This window comes from Panthera onca, chromosome A2, assembly GCF_046562875.1.
Source record: "Panthera onca isolate mPanOnc1 chromosome A2, mPanOnc1 haplotype 2, whole genome shotgun sequence".
NCBI classification, from domain to species: Eukaryota; Metazoa; Chordata; class Mammalia; order Carnivora; family Felidae; genus Panthera; species Panthera onca.
The window spans coordinates 59407027-59430614 of record NC_138340.1 but is presented as its reverse complement, the minus strand read 5'-3'; the positions used below and the strand labels follow the sequence as shown (position 1 = coordinate 59430614).

At 53.2% G+C, this 23588-nt stretch overlaps 1 long non-coding RNA gene across 6 annotated transcripts; it reads left to right on the top strand.

Moving 5' to 3' along the window:
• Positions 1–87: 87 nt before the first annotated feature.
• Positions 88–23588, top strand: LOC132678949 (uncharacterized). Of its 6 annotated transcripts, XR_013554079.2 has the most exons (5): positions 90–820; positions 8023–8444; positions 10165–10499; positions 11941–12007; positions 21568–23588. It is a non-coding gene; the product is annotated as an uncharacterized LOC132678949 (long non-coding RNA). The 6 variants fall into 6 exon arrangements; XR_013554081.2 differs by lacking the exons at positions 11941–12007; positions 21568–23588 and having other exon boundaries at positions 88–225; positions 605–820; positions 10165–11465; XR_013554082.2 differs by lacking the exon at positions 11941–12007 and having other exon boundaries at positions 91–820.

Sequence of the window (23588 nt, the reverse complement as noted above, 5' to 3'; positions counted from 1 at the left end):
GCGCGCCCCATTGGCCCGCGCCGCGCGTCACGCGCCCCGCCCCGGGCCCGGCCCCGCCTCGGCCCCGCCCCCGGCCCCGGCCCTGGCCCCGCCCCCAGCCCCTTGCTCTGGCTTCGGGAGTTGTCGGCTGCGCGCAGCGCGGGCTCTCCGGCCACTTCCCCTCCCCCCATCCCGGCCGTGGCCTCGCGCAGTCCGCAGGCGTCGCTTCTGCAGGTCGGTCCCCAGGTGAGGACGGGAGACAGGCCGCGGGCCCCGCGAGAAATGGAGTCCAGGAGGGGGCGGGCGTCATGAGGCCGCCAGGGCAGGTCTGGCCTCTACCGCCACCCTCACTCCCACCTCCATTCCGGTACCCGCAGCTGGCCTCCGGCTGTGGGCCGGATAAAGTGGGGGGTTACCCTGGGGACGTACTGTTGGAGAAATACGGTACGGTGTTTCTGCCTAGCGATCACGGTTACCCTCGGGAAAGTGCACGCTCGCTGCGCTGCGCTGCCTCGGAGCCTCCCAGCCTCCAGGACGGCCTAGGGCGTCTGACCCCTGCCTCGAATCAGTGACACCCCCATGTCAGGGACACCTTCCTGAGGACCGACCTGTGCTTCACTCTCAGGCTGCTGTGGTCCGCAGCAGTCCCGGGACGCTTTGGCACTCCGCGCGGAGATGGGAAGAGCGAGGCCCAGAGGAACTTGCCCAAGAGGTGGCAGTGAGCCGACGGTGCCACGCACCCTGCTAACGCCCTTTAACTCACACTCCTGTTGGATCCTCAGCTTACAGATGAAGACATGGACTGTGAGGGGCCACGGGTCCTCCCCGGGTGACTCGGCTGGTAAGGAGAGAGGAGGGGGTGAGGCAGAGCCTGTCCGCCTGCCCCCGGAGGGCATTTTTCTGGGCAACACAGGGACACGTGGGCAGAGCTCCTTCTAAGGAGTGACATCCTTTCCCTTCCTGGCCTGGGAGATAGAGAGCATTCCCTCCACTTTTCTCCCAGTGTATTGCCAGAGCAGCGTACTCATAGCCAGGACCTTTCCCTGCTCTCTGGAATGCTGTGGGTCTGGGCTCCTAAGTCCAGGCTGGTGCTTGCCCCTGGGTCATGTGGTCCTCCCTGTATACCCAGCTGGGGCCAGGGATGTGGCTCCTGCTGCCACCAGGAGCCAAACCCAGCTGGGGGTGGCAGGGGCTGGGGGGGGACAGGTTAGGGGACACTGGTGTTAAAGGTGAAATACACCCATAGCAGCTTCAGCACGTAGGTGGTCAGAAACTGAAAAGCAGAAAAGGATAAATACTGTGTGACTTCACTTCTCTGTGAAATTTTAAAAACTAAAAACAAACAAACAAAAAAACTCATAGAAAAAGAGATCAGACTTGTGGTCCCAGAGGCAGAGGGTCAGGGGAGAAGGATTTGGAGAAGGGGGATCAAAAGGTACAGACTTTCAGGTGTAAGAGAACTAAGTCCCAGGAAGTCATGTGCAACGTGATGCACTGTGCTGCTGTGTGATATACAGGAAAGTGATTAAGAGAGTGGGTCCCAAGAGTTCTCACCAGAAGGAAAATTTTTTTTTCTTTTTTTTTCGTTTCCTTTTTATTATATCTATATGAGATGATGGCTGCTAACTAAAACTACAGTAATTATTTCACAAAATAGGTGTCGAACTGTTATGTTGTAGACATTAAACTCATACAAAACTGCATGTCAATTATGTCTCAATAAAACTGGGGGAGGGGAAGAAACTGAAGGACAGCCAAGGTGCTCCTGTTACAACCTGAGTCAGATCATGTCTCTCATTGGCTCAGAACATTCCAGGGGTTCCCAGCATCACAGCCTGCAATGCCCTACAGGATCGCCTCCCCCCCAAAATTAGATCCCTGACCTTACACTCTACTCTTTTCCCCTTGCTCACATCATTCCAGCCACACTGGCCTCCTTGTAGTTCCCCAAACATACCAGGCACAGTCCTACCTCAGAGCCCTTGCATGTGCTCTTCCCACTGCCTGTACAAGCTCTTTCCACGCAAATGACATGGTTCTCTCGCCTCCTTCAGGGTTTTCTCTGCATGTTATCTTCTCAGGGAGCTCTGCCTTAACCACCCAGTCTAAAACGTTAACACTCTCCCTGGGGCGCCTGGGTGGCTCAGTCAGTTGGGGGGCCAACTTCGGCTCAGGTCATGATTTCACGGTCCGTGAGTCTGTGAGTTTGAGCCCTGAGTCGGGCTCTGCGCTGACAGCTGGGAGCCTGGAGCCTGCTTCGGATTCTGTGTCTCCCTGTCTCTCTGCACCTCCCCCACTCGCACTCTGTCTCTCTCTCTCTCTCTCTTAATGTTAACACTCTCCCTAGTATTTCCTATTCCCCTATCCTGTTTAACTTTTTAATTGATATTTATTCCCTGCTAATGTATTATATATTTTATATTTTATTTGTTTTTGTCTCCTCTAATAGAATGTAAGCACCACCAAAGCAGTGATTTCTCTCCACCTGTTCCCTTCATATTTCTAGCATCAGGCACATAGTAAGTGCTCAGTTATTGAATTAATGAATTTCTGACTTAAAGCAAAAAGGTCGGCTTGAGAGGAATTCAACAGGGCTGAGGGACCTACCCCAAATGAGTTAAGGAGTTGGCCACTGGAGAAATTAGAACGGTTTTCCCCAAAGAGACCCAGAGCACCCTCAAGCTAGTTTCTGCCTTTGTACAGGGTGCCTTCTCTCTGCTTCAGTCTCCTCCTCCCTCCAGCCCCCACCTTGGCCTGGTGAGCTGTATTCATCCTTCAGCCATCAGCTCAAACTTACCTTTCTTGGGGACATAGTCCCATAAAAACCTCTCCCACATGCAGGCAAGACCAGGTCTCACATGCCTATCCTTTGTGGCACTGTGCCCGGCATGTAGTAGGACCTCAGTAAACTTTTGTTGAGAAAATAAATAAATGAATGAGTGAATGTGGGGACACTGGCAGCCTAAGTAGCTGAATGTCCACCTGAGTAGTTAGGTATGGCTGTATCTAAGTAGAAAAACTCTCCCCATATTGTGGGGAGACTCTGTTAGAAGAAAAAGAAACCAGGTAGTGTTTTTCCAAACAGATGACAAAGAGAAAGAAATATTTCTCTTCATAGCAATGAAAACCCCCAACGTTCCCACGCAATTAATTCCTTCCCTACTTGTACATCATCTCCCACAGAAAAGGACCCGAGTCCCTGGTACCTGTCCAGCCCTGAACGGTTGCAAAGACCCCAGGGACAGAAGTGGGGCTCACCTCTAGGGCAGGGGCTCCAGCTTTCCCTGTTTCGAGGACACAGGCACAGCTCCGGGAGACAGAGGGCTCCTCAGCTTCCCTCCTCCCCATCTCTGCCATAAATGGTGGTCTCTCTGACATCTGCTAGAATTCCAGACTGGGAGGCAGGCTGGGTCTCAGCCCAGCGGGACTGTGTTTGTGGCAACCTGGCCTCCGGTCCTGGTAGAGTCCGTCCAAGTTACTTTGCCCATCAGAGCCTCAGCTTTCTTATCTATAAAATGGGTGCCAGGACCCCTGACTTCATTACCTCCCAGGGTTGTTGGAGGAGCCAAAACAGTAATAGATGGGAAAAGGCATTGGAAAGGTCCAGAGACTGAGGACAGGCGGTTAGCAGCACTGGGCAATGCTGGGGAATGGGAAGCCTGGCACACAGCACCCCCCCCCCAGGGGGCAGCTGGATAATGGCAGTAAATGAGCTCTAACAGGGCAGCAAGGAGCCCCTCCTGGGGAGGAGGGAGCAACTTTGCTGAGAAGCGTATGTCCAGGCCCCCTTGGAGAGGAGGCAGTCCAGGACGTGCTCTGGAATGCCGGAAAATACAAGAAAGCCTATGAAACAGTGGCCACACTATGGATGGAACCAAAGGTGTAGATTCTCTGTCCCCTTGCAGGTGCAAGCCCAAGCCACTTGGACTGACATCCAAGCCATTTGTTTGAATAATTCTTTTCTTTTTTGAAGTTTATTTATTTATTTTGAGAGAGAGAGAGCACACAGGCAGGGAGAGAGTCGCAAGCAGGCTCCACACCATCAACGCAGAGCCTGACACAGGGCTCGATCTCAGAAACTGAGATCACCACCTGAGCTGAAATCAAGAGTCAGGCACTTAACCGACTGAGCCCCCCGGGCGCCCCTTGAGTAATTCTTTTAAAAGTAATGCCTGCACATTGTTTTAGTGTTGAAGCACCGCAGAAAGGCATGAAATGAAGAGTAAAATTGCACTCGGCCTCAGTTCCGCTCAGCATTTCTGTTTCCATGTGACCTAATTGTACGTACTATGCTTGTCTCTTCTGTGTCTACAAAGGAAGCGAATGATGCCCCCTTTCTGTGTGCTGCACATTCTGTGTTTGCCCCTCCAGATCTCTCTCTGCCCTTCTGCCCCTGCTCTGTGCCCCCAGAGGCTTATCTGCACAGACCATGAACGGGGGCCCTTTGGTTTCCGAGAGGGTTTGGCCAGTGGGAGGCACTGGTGACAGGTGAGGATGGGAGGAACATGACATTGCATTTGTCCCCTGTGGGTCACTGTCAGCTGGCTGTGTCTCTCCAGTGGGAGCGGCTCCTCTCAGGCATCCTGGCAGAGCTTGAAGCCCCTCCTCTCCTAACCTTTGCCCAGAAAGCCTCTGCCTCCCACCGCGCCCCCATCCTCGCCCAAAGTCTCTCTTCCACAGGCCCGTCTGGGGGCAACCCTCCTGGCTGGGTATCTCCAGCTTTCGGGTTAATAATATGGAGGCGCACGCATCGCACTTCAAAGATGCTCACTTTGTTGTGTGTTCACGGCACCCCAGAGGCCGGCATCACAGATGAGGAAATGATGCTCAGAGGGGGCACCTGTTCGCAGGGGCCAATGACGCGGTCATGGCAGGGCCCGCACACACTTGCCCCCTCGGGCCCGTGCGGCCCTGTCCTTGCAGGCTCCCGAGGCCTGGCTGAGGGGCTGGGCCCGCCGCAGGGCCCGGGACACCCACAGCCAGATGGCTTGGACGAGACACGAGGCCTGGCAGGGCCTGTCCCGAACATGCTTGGTGGGCCTCGCCAGTTCTGCCATTCTGCTCCCCCGGCAGGAGCCCTGTGTGTGGTCCCATAAACCTCATCCATGAGGCATGGGATGTCTGCGGCCCTGGCCTCCCCCCAGCCCCCAGCTCCAAATCCTCCCCAGACATCTCCCCTTGACACCTCGCAGACGTCACCAGGCGTCTCCCAAGGAAAACCCCTTAGGCCTGCCCCTCTGCCCCGGGGTACTAGTAAGCTCAGGCTGCTGTGACAAGTAACACGGACCAGACAGCTCAGACAATACGCATGATTTCCGCACGGTTCTGGAGGCCGGAAGTCTGAGATCAAGATGAAGCAATCCTGCTTCCTTCTGCTTCCTTCTGTGGATGGTGGCCTTCTCCGACTCTTCACGTGGGCCGGGCCCTAACCTTCTCTTCTTATTAACACCTGTCAGGTGAGATGCGTGGGCACCCCAATGACCTCATTTTACCTCAATTGCCTCTGTAAAGACTGTGTCTCCCAATACAGTACATATTCTGAGGTACTGAGGATTTCAACGTACGAACTGGGGGGGATATAGTAACATCATAACCCCCCAGGGTGCCCCCATCCCGGCACCCCCCTCACCCAGTGCTTCATCCAGCAATTCCCACCTAGTCATGTGTGGGGGCAGCAGGATGGCCATGCTGCGGGGGGACGCAGGTGGCTAGGCAAAGCAGTCTCCTGCCTCAGAGCCCACACTGGCTCCCCATGATCACAGTAAAAGGTCTGCGCCCTAACTTCCCCAGGCATCCATGGCTCTGAGTGACGCGCCTCCTGCCCCACTTGTCCCACCCAAGGACAGCAAGGACTCTGCACTGACCTGCCTGGGCTCACATCATGCTCCTGCCACCCCCGAGCTGCGTAACTCTAGGAACATTGTTTCCCCTTGTGGGCCACCATACCTACGATGCGGGGACAGCAACAATCGTTCCTCAGCCATGCAGGTGTCCTGCTCAGTCTCTCTTAAAGAGCTGCCACACAGAGCACTGCTGACTGACTGCCTCCAGCAGCAGCCCCACCTGGGGATCTAGCCGAGCTTCACCCAGAAGCCAGGATGTTAGGCACTGGAGCCACCGCTCCTGCCTGACCCCCGCTTCCCCACAGGCAGGCTGACCCCGGGGGCTTTCCACCGAGTGTGGTCCAGTTGTCTCCCGGCTGCACTGCAGCCCGAGGCTCTCCCTCTTTATCCTCCCTCCTCCCTTCTCCTTTCACGGGTGCCAACCCCACACCCAGATCGAAGGCTCTCCCTGCCAGTTCCTGCTCCTACTTCCTTCCCCTCATCCTCCACAGGCACTGCCCCACGAGCCTCTTGCACGTCTAACCCCTTCTTGGCATCTGCTCTCTGAAGATGAGAACTGGCCCGGATAGCTGTCTCATAGGTTGTTCAAGGATTAAACGCATTAACACACACAGAAACCTTAGAAAGGTGCCTGGAACAGAGTAGGTATCTGAGTCCCAACACCACGTAGCTCCTTTCTAAGGGCCATTCTTGGGGACTGTATCTGCCCTGTCCATAGATTTCTGCATATTCTTTTGTGGACCAGGCCTTCTTAAGTTTCCGAAGTGTGCCATGCTTCCTGTGATTACAGGGCCTTTGCACCCACCACTGCCTTTGTTCCTTTACTGTGAGCCCTCTTACCCCTCTTTCCTGTTAGCTCAGATGTCACTTCCTCAGGGAAGCCTACCTGACCTCCTTTATATGTTTTCCCTACACTGTGTGCCTCTCCTTCAAAGAATTTTTCAAGGTTTATCCATTTATGTGTGTTCATTTCTTTCACGCTTGTCTCTCTGGGGCAAAGATTGCCAGTCCTCAGATCCCTATCCATCCCTTCCCAGAACTCCCAGTTTTCAGCAGAGCACAGTATTGCCCCAAAGAAAGCTTGCATTCCTCAGCCTTTCTTGCGGCTAGCCAATGGGATGTACACAGAAGTGATGGCTGTCCCTTCTGAGTTCCCCTGGGAAGAGAAGGGGTATGCCTCCTTCCATGTTCCCTCCTCCTCCCTGCTGGCTGGAATGCGGGCAGACAAGGCCAATGCTGTCTGCTGGAGAGATGGACAAGGTAGAAGGAATACAGACCCAAACAGCCTCAGAGTGCACTGCCTCACCAGCGTGGGATTTCAAGGAGAGAAAACTCAAAGTGTAGCTTGTTTAAGCCAACACTACTTCGAGTCTCTGTTAACGGCAGAGATTTGGCTACCTGTAGAACAGGAAGCTCTGTGAAGCCAGGGAACAGGTCCACCTTGGTCATCACCATGTGCTCCCGGCACCTAGAAGGTCCTTGATTATTGTATGATGAGTGAGTGAATGAGTTCTCTGGGGGCTGGACCCTTTCTCAGCCATCTCGGGGACCGCCGCAGCACCCAGCTCATGGAGTGAAGTTGTACAGAAATCTAGAGCAGCACTATCCGCTAGAACCTTCTGTGAGGCAGGAGATGCTCCATGTATGCCTGTTGTCCAGTAAGGTACCGCATGCGGCTGGCGGCCACCACGCTGGACAGTGCACACCAGGCTAGAAGGGAGTGTTGAGATGCAGCCCCTCCCCTAATGCAGGAGCTGCCAGCCTGCTGAAATCAGGTAGACACTTGTCCCAACCCCGACACACGAGCCAGGCCACCAGGCAGAGGAGGCCTTCGAGCCCCTGCTCCTGGCCCCCTCAGTGAGGGTCACACTGAGGACTCACGTCATGGAGGCAGCACGGCCAATCACAGCGGCCAGCCCTCCCTAGTCATCCAATTCCTGCTGACACCTACCACCACCGGCGAGGGCAGGAAGCCCAGATCTGCCTCATGGTAAGGGGTGCCAAGCAGCCTCACCAGTCCCAGGCTGCCGGAGAGGGCAGCGGAGAAAGAGGGTGGACTTACCATGTGCCGGGTCTATGCTGGACCCTTCACAGCCACGCACTCTGAGACAGGTGGAGGAGGGCGGGGTCTGCGGCGTGCCAGGCCCGGCGCTGTGACACGGGGGGCAGCGCTCACATCTTGACTCTTCCCGTTTTACAGAAAAGAAAGTTGAGGCCAGAGAGGTGGGCAATTCACCCAAGGTCACACAGCAAATGCACTGGCAAAGACAAAAAGAGAACTGAGAACTATCTCGCTCCAGAGACTTCTCTTCTCCCATCCCAGGCTGTGGAGCTTGGCCCCAGGACAGCGTCCCCACTGTTGCTTCACCCTGCCGCTCCTCCCAGGCCACCTGTACCCTTCCCTGCCACTCAGAGAGGATCTCCCTGTCAGGAGTCAGGATGGAGCCAGAACGGCTGGATGCAGCAGAGGCGGACCCCCACCTCAGACCTCACACCAGCCTGCAGTCCTGGGACCAGCAGTCCTCACAAGACCACCAGCGCTCTCACTGCTGCATCTACCCCACCTCCGTGTACCCGGGAAGGGGGAAGCATCATCATCCAAGCTGGCTGCTGGCCTAGCAAGTCAGTGGAGAAGGAAAGCTTCCTCTGGGGGGCGCTCGGCAACCCTGCATGGGATACAACTTAATGGGCCCACTGGTTGGAAACAGCAGGAGTCCCCTGGGCAAAAGTCAAGTGGGCAAGGGGAAGGCAGGAAGTATGCCCAGCGCTGTGCTAATCTATTTTAATTTTTTTTTAATGTTTATTTATTTTTGAGAGAGAGAGAGAGCAACAGAGCATGAGTGGGGAAGGGGGGGAGAGAGGAAAGGACACAGAATCTGAAGCGGGCTCCAGGCTCTGAGCTGTCAGCACTGAGCCGATGCGGGGCTCGAACCCACAAACCATGAGATCATGACCTGAGCTGAAGTTGGAAGCTTAACCGACTGAGCCACCCAGGTGCCCCTGTGCTAATCTCTTTAAACAGGTGACTTTATTTAACCCCCATAGCCCCCCTCCTACTTGGTCCATGCTACAGATGGGAAAACAGAGGCATGGTGAAGTCACTTACTAGAAATCACGCAGCCCAGCCGGCAGGAGGTGGTGCTCAGGTTCCGGAAAATAACGAGGTCATGGGAATTTGGGAGGCATCTGCTGCTTCCTGGAGAAGGCTTTGAAACCCTGGGAAGGGGCAGTAGGAGAAGGGTCTGGAGAAAGGGTCCCCTAGCAAGGTGTCAGGTGGGAGCCTGGAGGGGGTGGGTCAGGGCATCGGACCTCACACAATTCCCAGGGCAGGAGACAGATGAAGCCCAGCTCCGGCAGTGACACCTGGCATTTGCCTCTTCAGCATCTTCTGTCACTCAGTCCTTACTGTCCTTACCCCCACACCTCTGGACGATCCCACTGCACCTAGGCCTAGGGGATCTTGCATGGCTCTGGAGGTCCAAGTAGTGACCAGCAGCCAAGTGGGCACAGGCCTGGGGTTGAGCCAAGCTTCCAGCCCACTGTTGGGAGGGGGGAGGCCCAGGACAAAGATGTGACACTGGCTCTGAGACTAGCAGCGTTGTAAATAAGAGAGGAATCCATCTCGCACCCACCCACCAGGCCAGACTGCTGCCTGCCAGGCTCCTTCCCTGCAGGGCCTTGCCCTCTCCCACATGACGACTCACAGCTACACGTGGGCTTTAGCCCGTGGGAAGGGGAAAGAAAAAGGGGAGGGATGTCTCTGCCCTTTAAGGCCACCACGCAGAAGGAGCCACTGTCACTGGGAGAAAACAAGGTTGGGGTGTGAGCTGTGTGGCCGGGTTTGTGTCTGTCTGCCAGTGGGGCTGGGAAGCCAGACACTTGCAGTCCTGTCCTGTCTCCAGCTGCAGAGATCAGAGCGAGTCACTGTATATACTCTGTGGGACTGTTTTCCTCTCTGCACCAAACGTTTGGCCAAAATAGCCTCTGAGGGGTCCTCAGTGGAAGACTCTGAACCAATAGTCTCTCGAGGCCATTGAGGCACAGTCTTGGGGAAGGAAAGGTGAAATCAGGCTGTGGGTGGCTCCCTCGACTGTACTGGGAGGCCGGGGGCAAGCAATGCACCCCAGGCCATTGACACAGCCCCCGAGCTCCCAAACTTTCTTGGAAAAGCTTCTATGAACTGCTGCTAATACGTCAGGTAACTTTTTTATTAAGTGCTTGTTATACACCAGGCTTGGAGCTAAGGGCTAGCATTTATGAGTATTTTCTATATGCTGGGCATTATTTTAAGTGCTTTACAACTTCCACTTCGCTTAAGCCACACAACTTCTCTGTGATGCAGGCGCTGTTGTTATCACCACAGGAATAGCAAACCTGTAAAATAAGAACCAACCACTATGAAAAAGGAGCATTCAGAGAACAGGAAAGAACATTCGAAAACATAAGCGTTCACAGTAATCATGAAAACCCAACCAAGACTGAATAGCAGAATGGACACACCTGAGAACCAAATCAAAGCGACAGATGGAAATTATGAGAGAAAAATGCCAGAGCCGCGGTTCAATGGAAGGAATTGAATTCACATGCAGAAATGAAGATGGATCAAAATCACCTTCCCAGTGAAATCCGGCCCCTCCTCGCTCCGGCAGAGAGATGTTGATGGATAACAGGGAGTTGGTGAGTCATTCCTGCCTAGTTAAAGCCCTCGAGGTTTAGTGTGTGCTTTTTAAGCCACCCTTGTACTTGAGGTCCCCATCTCCTTTCCCCAGGTGCCTATCCTGGTAGTCCGGGAAGTTGCTAGCTATCACGGGCCCCAAGCAAACCACAGGGAACCAGTGGGGCTGCGAAGTGACCACTGATCGGCACCCACAGGGCAGGCTTCACAGGTAAGCAGGGGGGGGTCTGTGTCAGAATCTTGGACTTACACGAAGATACCGAGAGCACTGGGCAGGCACCACGCCAGCCTGACAATAGCCGCCTGGCAGATTCAGGGAGGACCTCCTTGTCATTTCAAAACACAACAAGGAAAACGGTGACCCAAGTGGGAAAAAGATGTAAACAGAATGCGCAAATGGCCAGTGCATGCACAGGGAAATTTCTAACATCACCACTGATCAAAAGAACACAAATGAAAACGTGCTGTCTTCATCCAACTGACAAGGACATTTTAAGTTATAACACTGTTGGGAAGAGGTACATTTCCAGAAAGCAACCTTGCAATATAGACATCACTTTTCAGTCTGTAAGTCTACTTTTAGGAACTGATCACAAAGAAGTGATCGGATTTGTTGGCAGATTTCTATACAAGCTTGTTCTTCCCAATGTTGCTTCCAGCTGAGAAAAATTAGAAACCACTGAATGAATGTCCAGCCAAAGGAAAGTGATAATGAACAATGCCCCATCTATGTAGTGGAATATCATTTATCTATTTAAATTGGGTTTTCATAAGACTATTTGATAAAAGTTACAGTGAAAAAAGGCAGGATGAAAAATTTATGTAGGAGTTATTCTATATGTGATTATGTAAAGAATATATGTTTATAGAAAACATTAGAGGGGCTTCTGGGTGGCTCAGTCGGTTAAGCATCCGACTTCAGCTCAGGTCATGATCCCAAGGTCCGTGAGTTCGAGCCCTGCGTTGGGCTCTGTGCTGACAGCTCAGAGCCTAGAGCCTGCTTCGGATTCTGCGCGCGTGTGTGTGTGTGTGTGTGTGTGTGTGTGTGTGTGTGTCTCTGCCCCTCCCCCACTCATTCTCTCACTCTCTCTCTTTCTCTCTCAAAAATAACCATTAAAAAAATTTTTTTCTTTTTTTTTTTAATTTTTTTTTAATGTTTATTTATTTTTGAGACAGAGAGAGACAGAGCATGAACGGGGGAGGGGCAGAGAGAGAGGGAGACACAGAATCTGAAACAGGCTCCAGGCTCTGAGCGGTCAGCACAGAGCCCGATGCAGGGCTCGAACTCACGGACCGTGAGATCATGACCTGAGCCGAAGTCGGACGCTTAACTGACCAAGCCACCCAGGCGCCCCTAAAAAAAATTTTTAAATGAAAGTATTTATATTGAATAATGGGATTACAAGTGATCTTTTTTTAGCATTCTATTTTTCACTGTTCCAGATTTTCTACAATGAATATATACTACTTCTGTAACCAGAAAAAAAATATCGTTTGATTGTGCAACTTGGTATGTTATTTTTTAAATAGGTTTTTCATTAGTATAGTAGTAAATGCTCTCACTGCCCTCAAATCAGAAAATACAAACAGGTATAAAAAAGAAGAAAACGCTCATCTGTAATCCCATCATTGTTAACGTTTTCTTGCTATATTACAAAAATGGAAACACATCATACATACTATTTTAGAGACTTTGTAAAACTCGTGACTACAAACATGTAACATAAAATTGACCATCTTAACCATTGAAATGTGCAGTCAGTGGCATTAAGTACATTCACACTGTTGTGCAACCATCCCCACTGTCTATTTCCAAAATTTTTCATCTCCCCAAACTGAGACTCTGTCCGCATTAAACACTAACTCCCCATTCCCCTTCCCGTGCCCCTGCATCCACCCCTCTACTTTCTGTCTCTGTGAGTTTGACCACTCCAGGGGCCTCATAGGAGTGGGATCATACAATATTTGTCCTTTGGTAACTGGCTTCTTTCATGAACCAGAATGTCCTTGAGGCTCACCCATGTTGTAGCATGTGACAGTGTTTCTTTCCTTTTAAAGGCTGAACCATATTCTATCACATTTTGCTTATCCATTCATCCATTGATGGACAGTTGGGTTGTTTCTAGAGCCTTTTCAAACAGAACAATATATTGTGTACCTCTTCCTGTGCCAATAATGATAAATTAATAGCAGTTACTTTTTTTAAAAAAAATTTTAATGTTTATTTATGTTTGAGAGAGACGCAGAGTGCAAGAAGGGGAGGGGCAGAGGGAGAGGGAGAAACAGAATCTGAAGCAGGCTCCAGGCTCTGAGCTGTCAGCACAGAGCCCAACGTGGGGCTCAAACTCATGAACCATGAGATCATGACCTGAGCCAAAGTCAGACGCCCAACCGACCGAGCCACCTAGGCGCCCCAAAAGCAGATACTTTTAAACATTTTACTTTTTTTTTGAAAGAGAGCAAGTGGGGGGGCAGGAGAGAGAGAGAGAGAGAGAGAGAGAGAGAGAATGAGAGAGAAAGAAAATCTCAGATTCCACACCCAGCATGGAGACTGATGCGTGGCTCAATCCCATGACCATGAGATCATGACCTGAGCTGAAATCGAGTCAGATACTTAACCGACTGAGCCACGCATGTGCCCCAATAGCAATTACTTTTATTAAGTTGCCTAGTATTCTATATTTGGTAAATCTTTTTTTTTTTTAAATAATGTATCTTTATTTTTTATTGAGGCATAGTTGACATATGATGTTATATTAGTTTCAGCTGTATAACATAGGGATCCTACCAAATCTGTTCTTTTTTCTTTTTTTTTTTTAATTTTTAATGCTTATTTATTTTTGAGAGAGACAGAGAGAGACAGACTATGAGTGGGGCAGGGGCAGAGAGGGAGGGAGACACAGAATCCGAAGCAGGCTCCAGGCTCTGAACTGTCAGCACAGAGCCCGACGCAGGGCTCGAACCCATGAACCATGGGACCATGACCCAAGCAAAGTTGGATGCTTAACCAACTGAGCCATCCAGGTGCCCCCTACCAAATCCATTCTTGAAGGACATTTACATTGTTTCCAAATTTTCATATATACAAAACTGCAATAGTCTTTGTGTACTTATCCTACTATTTCTTAAAGATAAATTTGAAAAGTGAGATTTCTGAGTCAAGGGGTATTTTTAGATTTGGTTTCTTTGACCAATTTGTCCTCCAAAAATTATATTAATCTGGATCCCTGCCATCAATGAATCTCAATCCCCAAGTTCCAATATCCTGGTCGGTACTGAATATTAGCACTTCATAAAAAGTGACAACATTTTGGGCAGTTTTTGCCAGTGTGTCAGGTTTTTTAAAAAGTGCCGTTGTTTTCATGTGTATCTCTTGGATTATTGGTGAAGTTGCATTTTTTCCTGTGTTTATATTTTACTGGCAGTTTGTGTTTCTTCATGGAGTCCTATCTCTACTTTGTATAGAGATACTGATATTTCTCTTACCGGTGTGTAGGAACTGCACAGGAAGGATGCGTGAACTCTATGCACCAGGGATGTGACCAGCCACGTTTTGAAGCTGCAGGATTTTTTTTTAGATTGATGGAGCCAAATGCAGTTAAGGATTCTGCCTTTGGGGTCATATCTAGCAAATTGCTCTCTTTCAGGGTTACCTGTGGATTAGTCACATTTTCGCCCTGTTGCATAGTGACCCCTGTTGCATTGCTTCCAGTGCTGTCACGGTTCGGTGTTCTCACTTGCTTCTTTAGTCCAGCTGGAATTATTTGGATGGGTGTGTGCTAAGATTAGGACGTCCCCTGTGTCTAAAAGTCAAGGCCAGCCATCCCTGGATGACCAGTCTTCCCTGCACACTCTCTGGGCTTCAGCACTTCCTCCTGTCATGAGTTGGCCTTTTGCATAATCCCCACCTTCAAGAAAAACTCTTTTCCACAGCGAGCCGAGCAGGAGCCCTATCGAGCCCTATCAAACGGCCTTTCCCAAAGGCATTTGCCCTACAGAAGAGGATTCGGGAGAAGCTACCAGGTTGGGGGTGGGGGGAGGGTCCAGACAGTGGCATTTCAGGAACCACCACTGACATTTAATGGACGAGCCATCGTGGGACCCAGGAGCTACTTCTTCAACTGGCCCAACCAGCGGGCACCCACTCTGCCCCCAGTTTGGGATGATTTACTATCAATGTCACACTGCACATCAGTCTTTCAGCAGAGCACACTATCTCCCTCGGTCCTTACAGTACGTATCGCTTTCCATCCTGACTTCTCAGCTGAAGGGGGAGCCACACAGAGGACTGTGTCTGGTGACACCACCTACACACAGCAGAGGCAGGATGGGGGCTTTCCTGGTGCCTATCCTCGAGGTTTCTGCCACAGGAAGGGACCCGTCCCAGGAGCAGGGACCCATAGGGAGCTCCAGCTGTCAGGTCAGGGCTGTGTGGGACCTTGCAAGCCGTAGGTGCTGACACAAGCGGGGCCCAGGGCGGGCAAGGGGCCGAAGCCTGAGGCTCGAGGACCCTCAGCCATCTCACCCACACCCACTCCTCTGAGTCCCAGCCCCCACCCAGGGTCGCCAAACACGCAAGGCATCCTGAGATGTGCTTCCCTGAAACCTCCCTGTTCTCTGTTACAGGAGCACTTCATCCACTCATTTACCTGGCGCGCATTTATGGAGAACTTACCGTATGCCCGGTACTGGCCCGGGTATACGGCAGTGCTTACCGTGTACCCAGTACTGGTCTGGGGATACAGCCATTAACTAGAGGCAAAAGCCCATCTTCTGGAGCTTTTATTCCAGTGGGAATAAGCAAGGAGAGGAATAAAGGGACATGGCGTAACTCCTCATGCGAATAAGTGCTAGGAACAGTTACTAATACTCACCCAACAGCTTTTATGTCCTCATGGAGGTTCTAAGGAACCAATGTCCTGTGACCAGGACAGACAGAGGGAAGCTGCTTCAGGGTGGCCAACCGGGGAGGGCCTCTCTGAGGAGGTGACACTGGGGTGAGGAGGAGTTCTTAGAAGGAGCCAATGGAAGGCAATCCAGGCCAAGGGAACAGCACATGCAAAGGCCTCAGGAGGGAAAGAGCATGTGGGTTTGAGGCGCTGACAGGAAGCCGAGGCTGTGAGCCAGGCAGTTGTGGGGGTGAGGCAGGAGCAATGGAGAGGAGGCCAGAGAAGGCCAGGGATTCCAACGTTCAGCACACCGCAACCCACGGTGAAACTTCGCCTTCCGGCTTCGCCAGCTTGTGTGTTAGCAAAAGTCTCACCCCATCACCTAACCCGCGCTCCCGGCACTGAGTGCTGGGGTTTTCTATTCTGTCTATTCTGCTCTGCTCTCCTCAAAAGGAGGGAGGAAGAAGAAAGGAAAGGAATGCAACCCCTGCAATTAACCTCCTGACCCCCTGAGGGGCTGCAACTGGCAGTTTAACGCCAGGCTGTTGTAGATGGAAATAAAGATTTTTGTTTGTTTGCTCGGCACAGTGGGAGTCCACGGCGGGCGTGTTTAGGGGAGGGAGAGACTGGACCAGACTGAGGTTTTAAAAAGACTATCCTGCTGTTGTATGCAAAAGGGAGTGTCTGGGGTGTGTCAGTCAGTCAGCCAGAGTCCCGGAAGGACAGACAACGCCCTCAAAAGGGTGATACTGAGTTAAAGACAGGGCGCTCCGCACAGGTGGGGCAGGTGAGGGGCAGTCCCACAACCAGTCACCCCCACCGAGGCCGGAAGGAGCTGGAGGAACCGCGTGGGAAGGTAGGGGCCAGCAGCGGGCCAGAACCTTGGTTCAGGGGAAATGCCTCACCCCTCTCTGCTCCCACCTCCCATTGTCTGCCTCTCATTGGCCCAACCACACAGACATCCCCTCTGAGGTGCAAGGTCAGCCTCCAGGACATAGCAGAGGTCCCTGACAGGGGTGGGGAGCAGAGTGGGGCCAATGGAAGAGCCAGGTGAGAGCCAGAGCTGGCTGGGGCGGGCTAGCAGCAGAGGAAATGGCCTTGGGAACATGAAGGTGGAACCCCAGGACCAGCCTGTGGGTTGGATTAGACTCCTGCAGAAAGGGCTTTTTTCCACTTTGGGGGCTCTTCAGAAAACACAAGATGCAAGATGTAGTGGGGGCCCAGGGTGGGTGAGGGGAGAGCACAGGTGTCAAGGCACATAGGCATCGTGGGCAGCCAGGACACTCAGAGTATCTCCCCACCAGGAAGGTGCAGGCGTACCCTGGTCAGAGCGCCAGGGCAGGGCGGGCTGTGTGAGGTGCCCCCTTCTGTCACCAGGCCACGGGCAGCCCAGGGGTTGCAGAGTGGGGCGCAGGGCAGAGGAGTGGCTGGGAACAGGGCACCCTTGGAGGTCGGGACAGGGCTCTTCCCTGCTGGTCCATCCACACCAGGGCGCCCTGGGTGTGTCACCACCCAGGTGTGGCATTTGAGCTAAAGGGGATTATGCTGGAATGTTCCTAAGGCACAGCAAGAAACGACAGACAGAGGCCGAGCTCAGCCTGGGGTGGCATCTGGGGTGGGGGGACCAGCCCAACCCAGCAGGATGGAGGAAGGTGTGTGACACTCATCATCTCCCCGACCCCAACGTGCTGGGGGGAGGGGCACGGGAAGCGGCAGAGCCAGGCCTGGATGGCACCTTCCCTCCATGCTTGCTTGCCAGATGTGTTTACCTCTACGTCCAGCTGCAAGTTAGAGCCCAGTAAGTGGGTCATGGCGATCCCTTTAGTGAAGTGCAATCAGCATTGTTCGGAACAAAACCGAAGGGTACAATCGAAGGGGAAAGGAAGGAAAACATCAAAGTTCATTGCAGGCACCAAGACAGTCACTGTCCCCTGAAGAGTCCCTTTCAGGCTTGCTCCAGAGGACGGGTACTTTTTAAAGTGGGGGGGGGGGGGGTCACTGCGTTTGCAGACAAGGGTCCTTGCTTCCCTTCTCTGCACTCTCGCTCCAGATGGCCAGCTCCTGCTGCTGTCCCGTCCCCACTCCCTGGGACCTGCCCAAGCTCTCCTCTCTGGCTTTTCACCTCCCTTGGCTCACCGCATCATCCTCTTGACTGTTTTTGTCCCCATCTTACTGGGGAGGAGGGAATCCAGGGAGGAGGATGTCCCGTCCGGGACCCTATGGCTTCCTGCCCTGCCTGTGCACACCGGTACTGACCCCAGGTGAGGCTGGGGGGAGATGGGAGAGGCCACATGGGGTGGGTATACTGGGGGCCGTGAGAGGACTCCCCCTACCGACTCCTGTGGGCTCTGGGGCCATGAGAATCAGGGCAGAAGGGCCAGGGAGGGATGGCATCAAGGAGACAGGTGTGTGTGCTCTAGCTACCAGGTACAGGCTCCATTCTGGGTGCTGAGGAGAAGGCAGCAGACAAGGTCAGCGCAGCCCCTGCTCCCTGGCACTTACAGGAACACCTGTCGGGAAGAGAGCTTACCTGTAACGTGGTTGAAGAAAACCAGCCACAGACTGAGACAGGGAAAAAAGAGGAACAGAAGGCATAGTTATACTGCAATGTCAAGACAGGCTTCTCTTACATGGAAGGGCCCAGCCAGGCTGAGAATCACACGAGAGCATCTCTAGCCAAGAGCTCGGCACATGCAAAGGCACTGAGGTGAGACAGACCGAGACAACACCAGTGTGTCCGTAGCATGGTCAGCACAGGCAGTGGAGCAGAGGTCAGCAGGCCAGAGGGAAGGGCTTGTTTCCAGCCAAGGCCAGTGAGGAGTTGCACAGAGCTCTTCACTATCCTGCCGTTCAGCCCCGGATCTGCGGTCCTGGGCTCGCATGGTTCAGGGCTGCCACATTCTCTCAGTCGGCTTCCTGGTGACTTATGAATGGGTTCTCCCTGGTTCAAAACAGAACGCACCAGGGGCGCCTGGGTGGCTCGGTCGGTTAAGTGTCCAACTCTTGGTTTTGGCTCAGGTCATGATCTCGTGGTTGTGAGATCGAGGCCCGCATTGGACCTGACAGCACGGAGCCTGCTTGGACTCCTCTTTCCCTCTCTCTCTGCCCCTCCCTCTCCCACGCGCGCACTCTCTCTCTCTTTCCCAGAAACTAAAATTAAAAAAACAAACAAACAAACAAACAAAAAACATTTAAAACCAAAACAGAACGCCCGAGGCGCCCTCCCTGTGCTGAGCCCCGAGCAGGGCACGAAGGGAATGGAAGTCCGTGCCTGGTGAGTGAGTGTGTGCCCAGCATGCCCATTGCTGGGACCATGGCCGCCTATGTTTGTTTTCAGGGTAGCAGAGTTTTCTGTGTAACTCATGCGCACAGCAAGTAAGTCAAAAAGTGGAAATGGGTGTTCAATAAAGAGCCAGTGTGCCTCCTACTGTCACCCCCTCCCACAGTGCCCCTGCCCAGAGGCCACCCTGAGGCCATCTCCATGGGTTTGCCAAGCAGAAAAGCGTGTCCATCTTTAATACACAAAGTGGAGTCTAACACACACACACACACACACACACACACACACACACTTCTTAACAATCTCCCTGGGGTGGTTCTGTGTGGATACAGCGGATATTCCCTGATACTTCAGTTCCACTGTGCATGTGACTCACCATTCACTGCCAGCGCCCCCTGTAGCATAATGGGCCGAGCAGGGGAAGGGGAAGGGGAAGGGGGGGGGGTGGAGCTAGGTCAAGGATATTTGCATTTTTAAAGTTGGGTTAACATCTGCAAGGTGTGTCACTGGCTCTTGATAAGAGAATCAAAGGGAATTGGGTTAACCCACTCCTAACCCCTTTGCCCAGTTACTGCTGGCCCCACCAGCAGCCCTGCCCGTTCCTCTTGTAGGCTGGGAGAGGGATCACTATCTCGCCCCTGCAGGGCTGGGCCCTCCACACTGACCCAGCCTCAGGCCATCCTTCATCCTCAGGAGCAAGACCTCTTTAGCTGCCTGAAAATGGCTCTTTATCTGGTTCGGTCCTCACCAGGACTTTATTCTGTGCCTCTGGCCACTTGTTGCAAGAGCAAATGTGTCCCATACAGCACTGGGCGTGTTGCCACTATCGGAGAAACCAGGAGAATTCGGGGGCGAGAACAGCTAGGGGCCCGAGAAGTGAGCCTCCAACTGTGGGCCGGGCAGTGGGGCATGTGGCAGTCAGGCGGGGTTCTGGGGTGCAGGCCTCCGCCTTCCGTGCAAGGCCCTGAAGAATGTGCCCGCCTCAGACACAACATCCCAGTTCAGTCCGCATTATGAGTCACCGCTGCATGTCAGCTACCACCTGGGCATTTGAACCACGGCAGCAAACACACAGGCAAAGACTTCTGCCCTCGAGGAGCTTGCGTTCTATCGGGGAAGACAGAAAACAGACAGCAGAAAGGCCCACACAGGCAATGATAGGAGAGGTCAGAAGGGGGATACACGGTGGAGAAGAACTGAAATAGAGTGCTGTGCTCAGGAGCCCCAGGCCAGAGACGCAGGAGGCAGTCTGGAACAGGCCACTGGGAGTGAGGCTTGTTGAAGTGACAGCAGTCTTTCTAGGGGAAGGGAAGAGGAGAGGGTGCAAAGGCCCTGAGGCAGCCGGCCTGTGGTAGCTAAGAAAGCAAGGAAGTTAGTGTGGCCACAGCAACACAGGGAGAGTCAAAGGAGAGGGGCGAGGTTGTATAAGGTGGAAGCCAGGAGAGCAGTTGGAGACTCTGTAAGATGGATGAAGGTGTCTGAGGCAGGGGAGCGGCCGCGGCGTGAATCCAGCAGGACACACAGTGGGACCAAGAGCTTAGCCCAGGCCAGGCTCTATTCCAAGAGCTTTGCCAGTATTAATTCACTTAATGCTCACATAGCCTTATACAGCAGGTGCGCTCATGGTCCCGTCCTATAGGTAAGGATGCTGAGGCACAGAGATGTGAAGGAACTCACCCCCGGTCACACAGCTGAAAGATGGCAGAGTCTGGATTTGAAGGCAAGTCATCTGAAGCCAGAGCGCAGGCTCTTGAAGAGCCATAAGTTTGGGACAAAAAAAAAGTCACAACCTTCATCCTGAGGAAGGACATCTGTAAAGAAAATAGAAGACTGAGTCCTCATCAGAGATGGGAGGCAACAGAGGCCCAGAAGGTCAAGCTCGGGTCTGACCGCCAGGCAGTCCCACTTCCCCACCCCTGACCCCACACTGGAGGTGGGAGCCAGGATGATCGCTACCCGGGAGGGTGGCGGCCCCAGGCACAGAGCATTGCTCAGGAGCATAAGCATTGACACCCCCTTGGGATGGTGCAGGTTGTCCAACAGAGCAGGCAGACAGGGTTGGACATGGGACCAGAGGTAGGGGGAGCCTGTGTACCAGGGCCTTGGAGGAGGCGTTGACGGACAGGAGTCAAGAGTAGCGGTCACATGAAGGATGCTTGGTGACAGAGGGGGGCCCACATGTAGGGGATACTGACCACTGGGGAAGGCATAACCATGCAGGGGAAGAGGCCGCCAGAGGCTCAGAGGCCTGCCAGCTGTGTGGCCTCCAGATGTTTGGGTCTCAGTTTCCCCATCTGTTAAACAGAGAAGAAAAATGCCAGGGGCAGCTGGCTGGGACAGACAATAACTCCAAGTCTGAGAAAGGATCAGGAACGCTACTTAGCTGGTTGTAGAATCCTTTTGTCTTACTCTTGCCCCCGGAGGGCTTCTGTCACTCAGGGCTGTTTCTCAGGGGTGCAGTTTGAAGCTCATGTCTTTATTTTATTTTATTTTTAATTTTTTCTAACGTTTATTTATTTTTGAGAGACAGAGAAAGAGCATGAGTGGGGGAGGAGCAGACAGAGAGGGAGACACAGAATCCGAAGCAGGCTCCAGGCTCTGAGCTGTCAGCACAGAGCCCGTGGGGCTCAAACCCACAGACTGTGAGATCATGACCTGAGCTGAAGTCGGACACTTGACCAACTGAGCCACCCGGGCACCCCGAAGCTCATGTCTTTAAAAAATAGTTTCTGTCTTCTGCCAGCAAGCTTCTGGGGGCTCAGCATTTTTCTGCAAAATATGTAAACATGTCCCAGCTGTATGTTACCACTGAGTTTTCAAGTTTGTTTGGTTTGGTTTATTAGTGGGCGTATTTTCATCCACGCTGGCTTACATCCTTCCTTGCTTTTTCCTCCCCCGAAGGCCCTTGGCTTCTATGCTGCAACTATCTGTCTTGCCCTGAAGAGGAACTCCCGTGTCAGTCCACAGGCCTCCGAGCTTCTGACTCCCGCGTTCTGGATGCCTGTCAACCACATCTCCCGTTTTCGCACATCCAGCCATTATTCCAGTATTACCGCCTGGACTTTGTTGATTTTTCTTTTTATCTTCCTTGTCCACGTGCAACAGATTTGAGGCCTTCTTCATCTCATCAAATAACGAAATCAGCCATTTTCTGATATTTACTTCTCTTTCAAGTAAGATATTTATCCCAAGGGGAGAACCATTTTTTTTTCCCCTGCTCTCGTTGAAATTCATCAAAACTTTGGAACGATGCTATGCCCTGGGATCGGCCTTTCCAGGTGACTTCATCTGTATTCGTGCCTTGTCTGCCGTCTTTTTGCCAGTGACTTGTAAATTTCCGTCTCCTGCTGGGACCTCTCCCCTGAATTCCCATCTTTTGCACCCAGCCACCGGTTTGTAGCTCAACATGAATGTCTCTGAAACACCACCAACCCTCGGTGATTGCTCTCCCTTGACCCCAGCAGGCTCACCCCTACTATCTGTGGAACCCGGGGTGAGAGGGAAACAGAGGCGCCGTCTACCTGCTTCTCCTCCCGTCCCGGATCCGTCCAGAGCTTCAGGGCTAGCACACACGTGCATGAACACTGGGGCCCACGCTCTGTCCACACCCACATCCACATCCACAAACAGCACCCTTGCTTTTCCTGGGCCTCAAGGCGCACACTCCTGTGATGCACCCTCCCTCCTGGAGGGGCAGGTCTGGGGCCAGGCTCCAAGTCATCTGGGCGGGGAACTCTGAGGTCCAGATCCTGAAGAGTCACCCCAACACCCTCTTCCTGGCCCTACAGCCGACCATCTACCCGGTCCTCTAGATTTTCTTTCAGCCTCTCCCTCCCTAGTCCCTGGGTTTGTCCATACCACCTCCCTCTCATCCAGAGGCCAGAGCCACGGCTCTTCCCACATGTGCTCTTGTCTGCTCCAATCCATCCCAACTTTTGAAAGATGTTAATGAGCTGAAGTCCCCAGGTGAGTGGTCTCCCCTTGCACAACACAGACTCCACCCCCTGCGGCCACCCCACACCCCCCCTTGCTCTCGAGGTCCGCCCATTGACCACGGCAAGCGCGACGTCATCCCTCCGGGTCTCCCGTCCAGACATAGAGCTGCCTCTCCATCCCTTGAGTCTGGGCTGGCCTGTGACTCACCTTGGTCCACAGAACGTGGCAGCAGTGAGGTTGTGCCCCTCTGAGCCTGGGCTTCCTAAGGCCCTGCAGCTCCCACCCACACCCCTGCCCGGCTTTGGCGGGACAGGCCCGGGCTGGCCCACAGGGGAGCAAGGAGGAGCCCTCTCACACCCAGGACCTCCGAGGCCCCCAGCTCCAACAACCTGCCCGCTGACCTCAGACACGCAAGCAAGCCCTGCCGGGCCCAGGTGGAGAGTCACAGAATCACAAGCAAATTCAGTGGCTGTTGTTTTAAGCACTACATTTTGGGGCCGTTTGTTACAGGGCAAAAGCTGACGGAAACTTCCACGTAGTTCCTTGAGCTCCCCGGGGCCTTCCTGACCTCTGGCCTTTCACGTGGGTCACTGCCCCTCTGGGTCCTGCTTCATCCTGATTTGCTGGCTCGGCTCTCCCTCAGCCTTCCGACTTGGGCTTTCCCGCTGTCCCTGTCCCCAACCCCTCTGCTCCTCAGAGCCCCATCATCCCTGCCACCTCTCTGCCCTCCTCCTCCCCGCCTCAGCTTCACCCTCTCCAGCTCACATGGACCCTGGAGGGGCCTTCCTCTAGTGCTTCTCCTGTCCACGAAGCCCTTTGCTCACTCCCTGTGACAGTCATCATCTGATTCACATCCCTCTGCCCTAAGGGGCCGTGAGCTCCATGGGGACAGAGACCACCACAGACCTCCAGTTCCTGCCACGTGCCGGGCAGATAGTAGGAGCTCAGTACACGTTTGCTGGGTGAATAAATGACTGAACAAATGA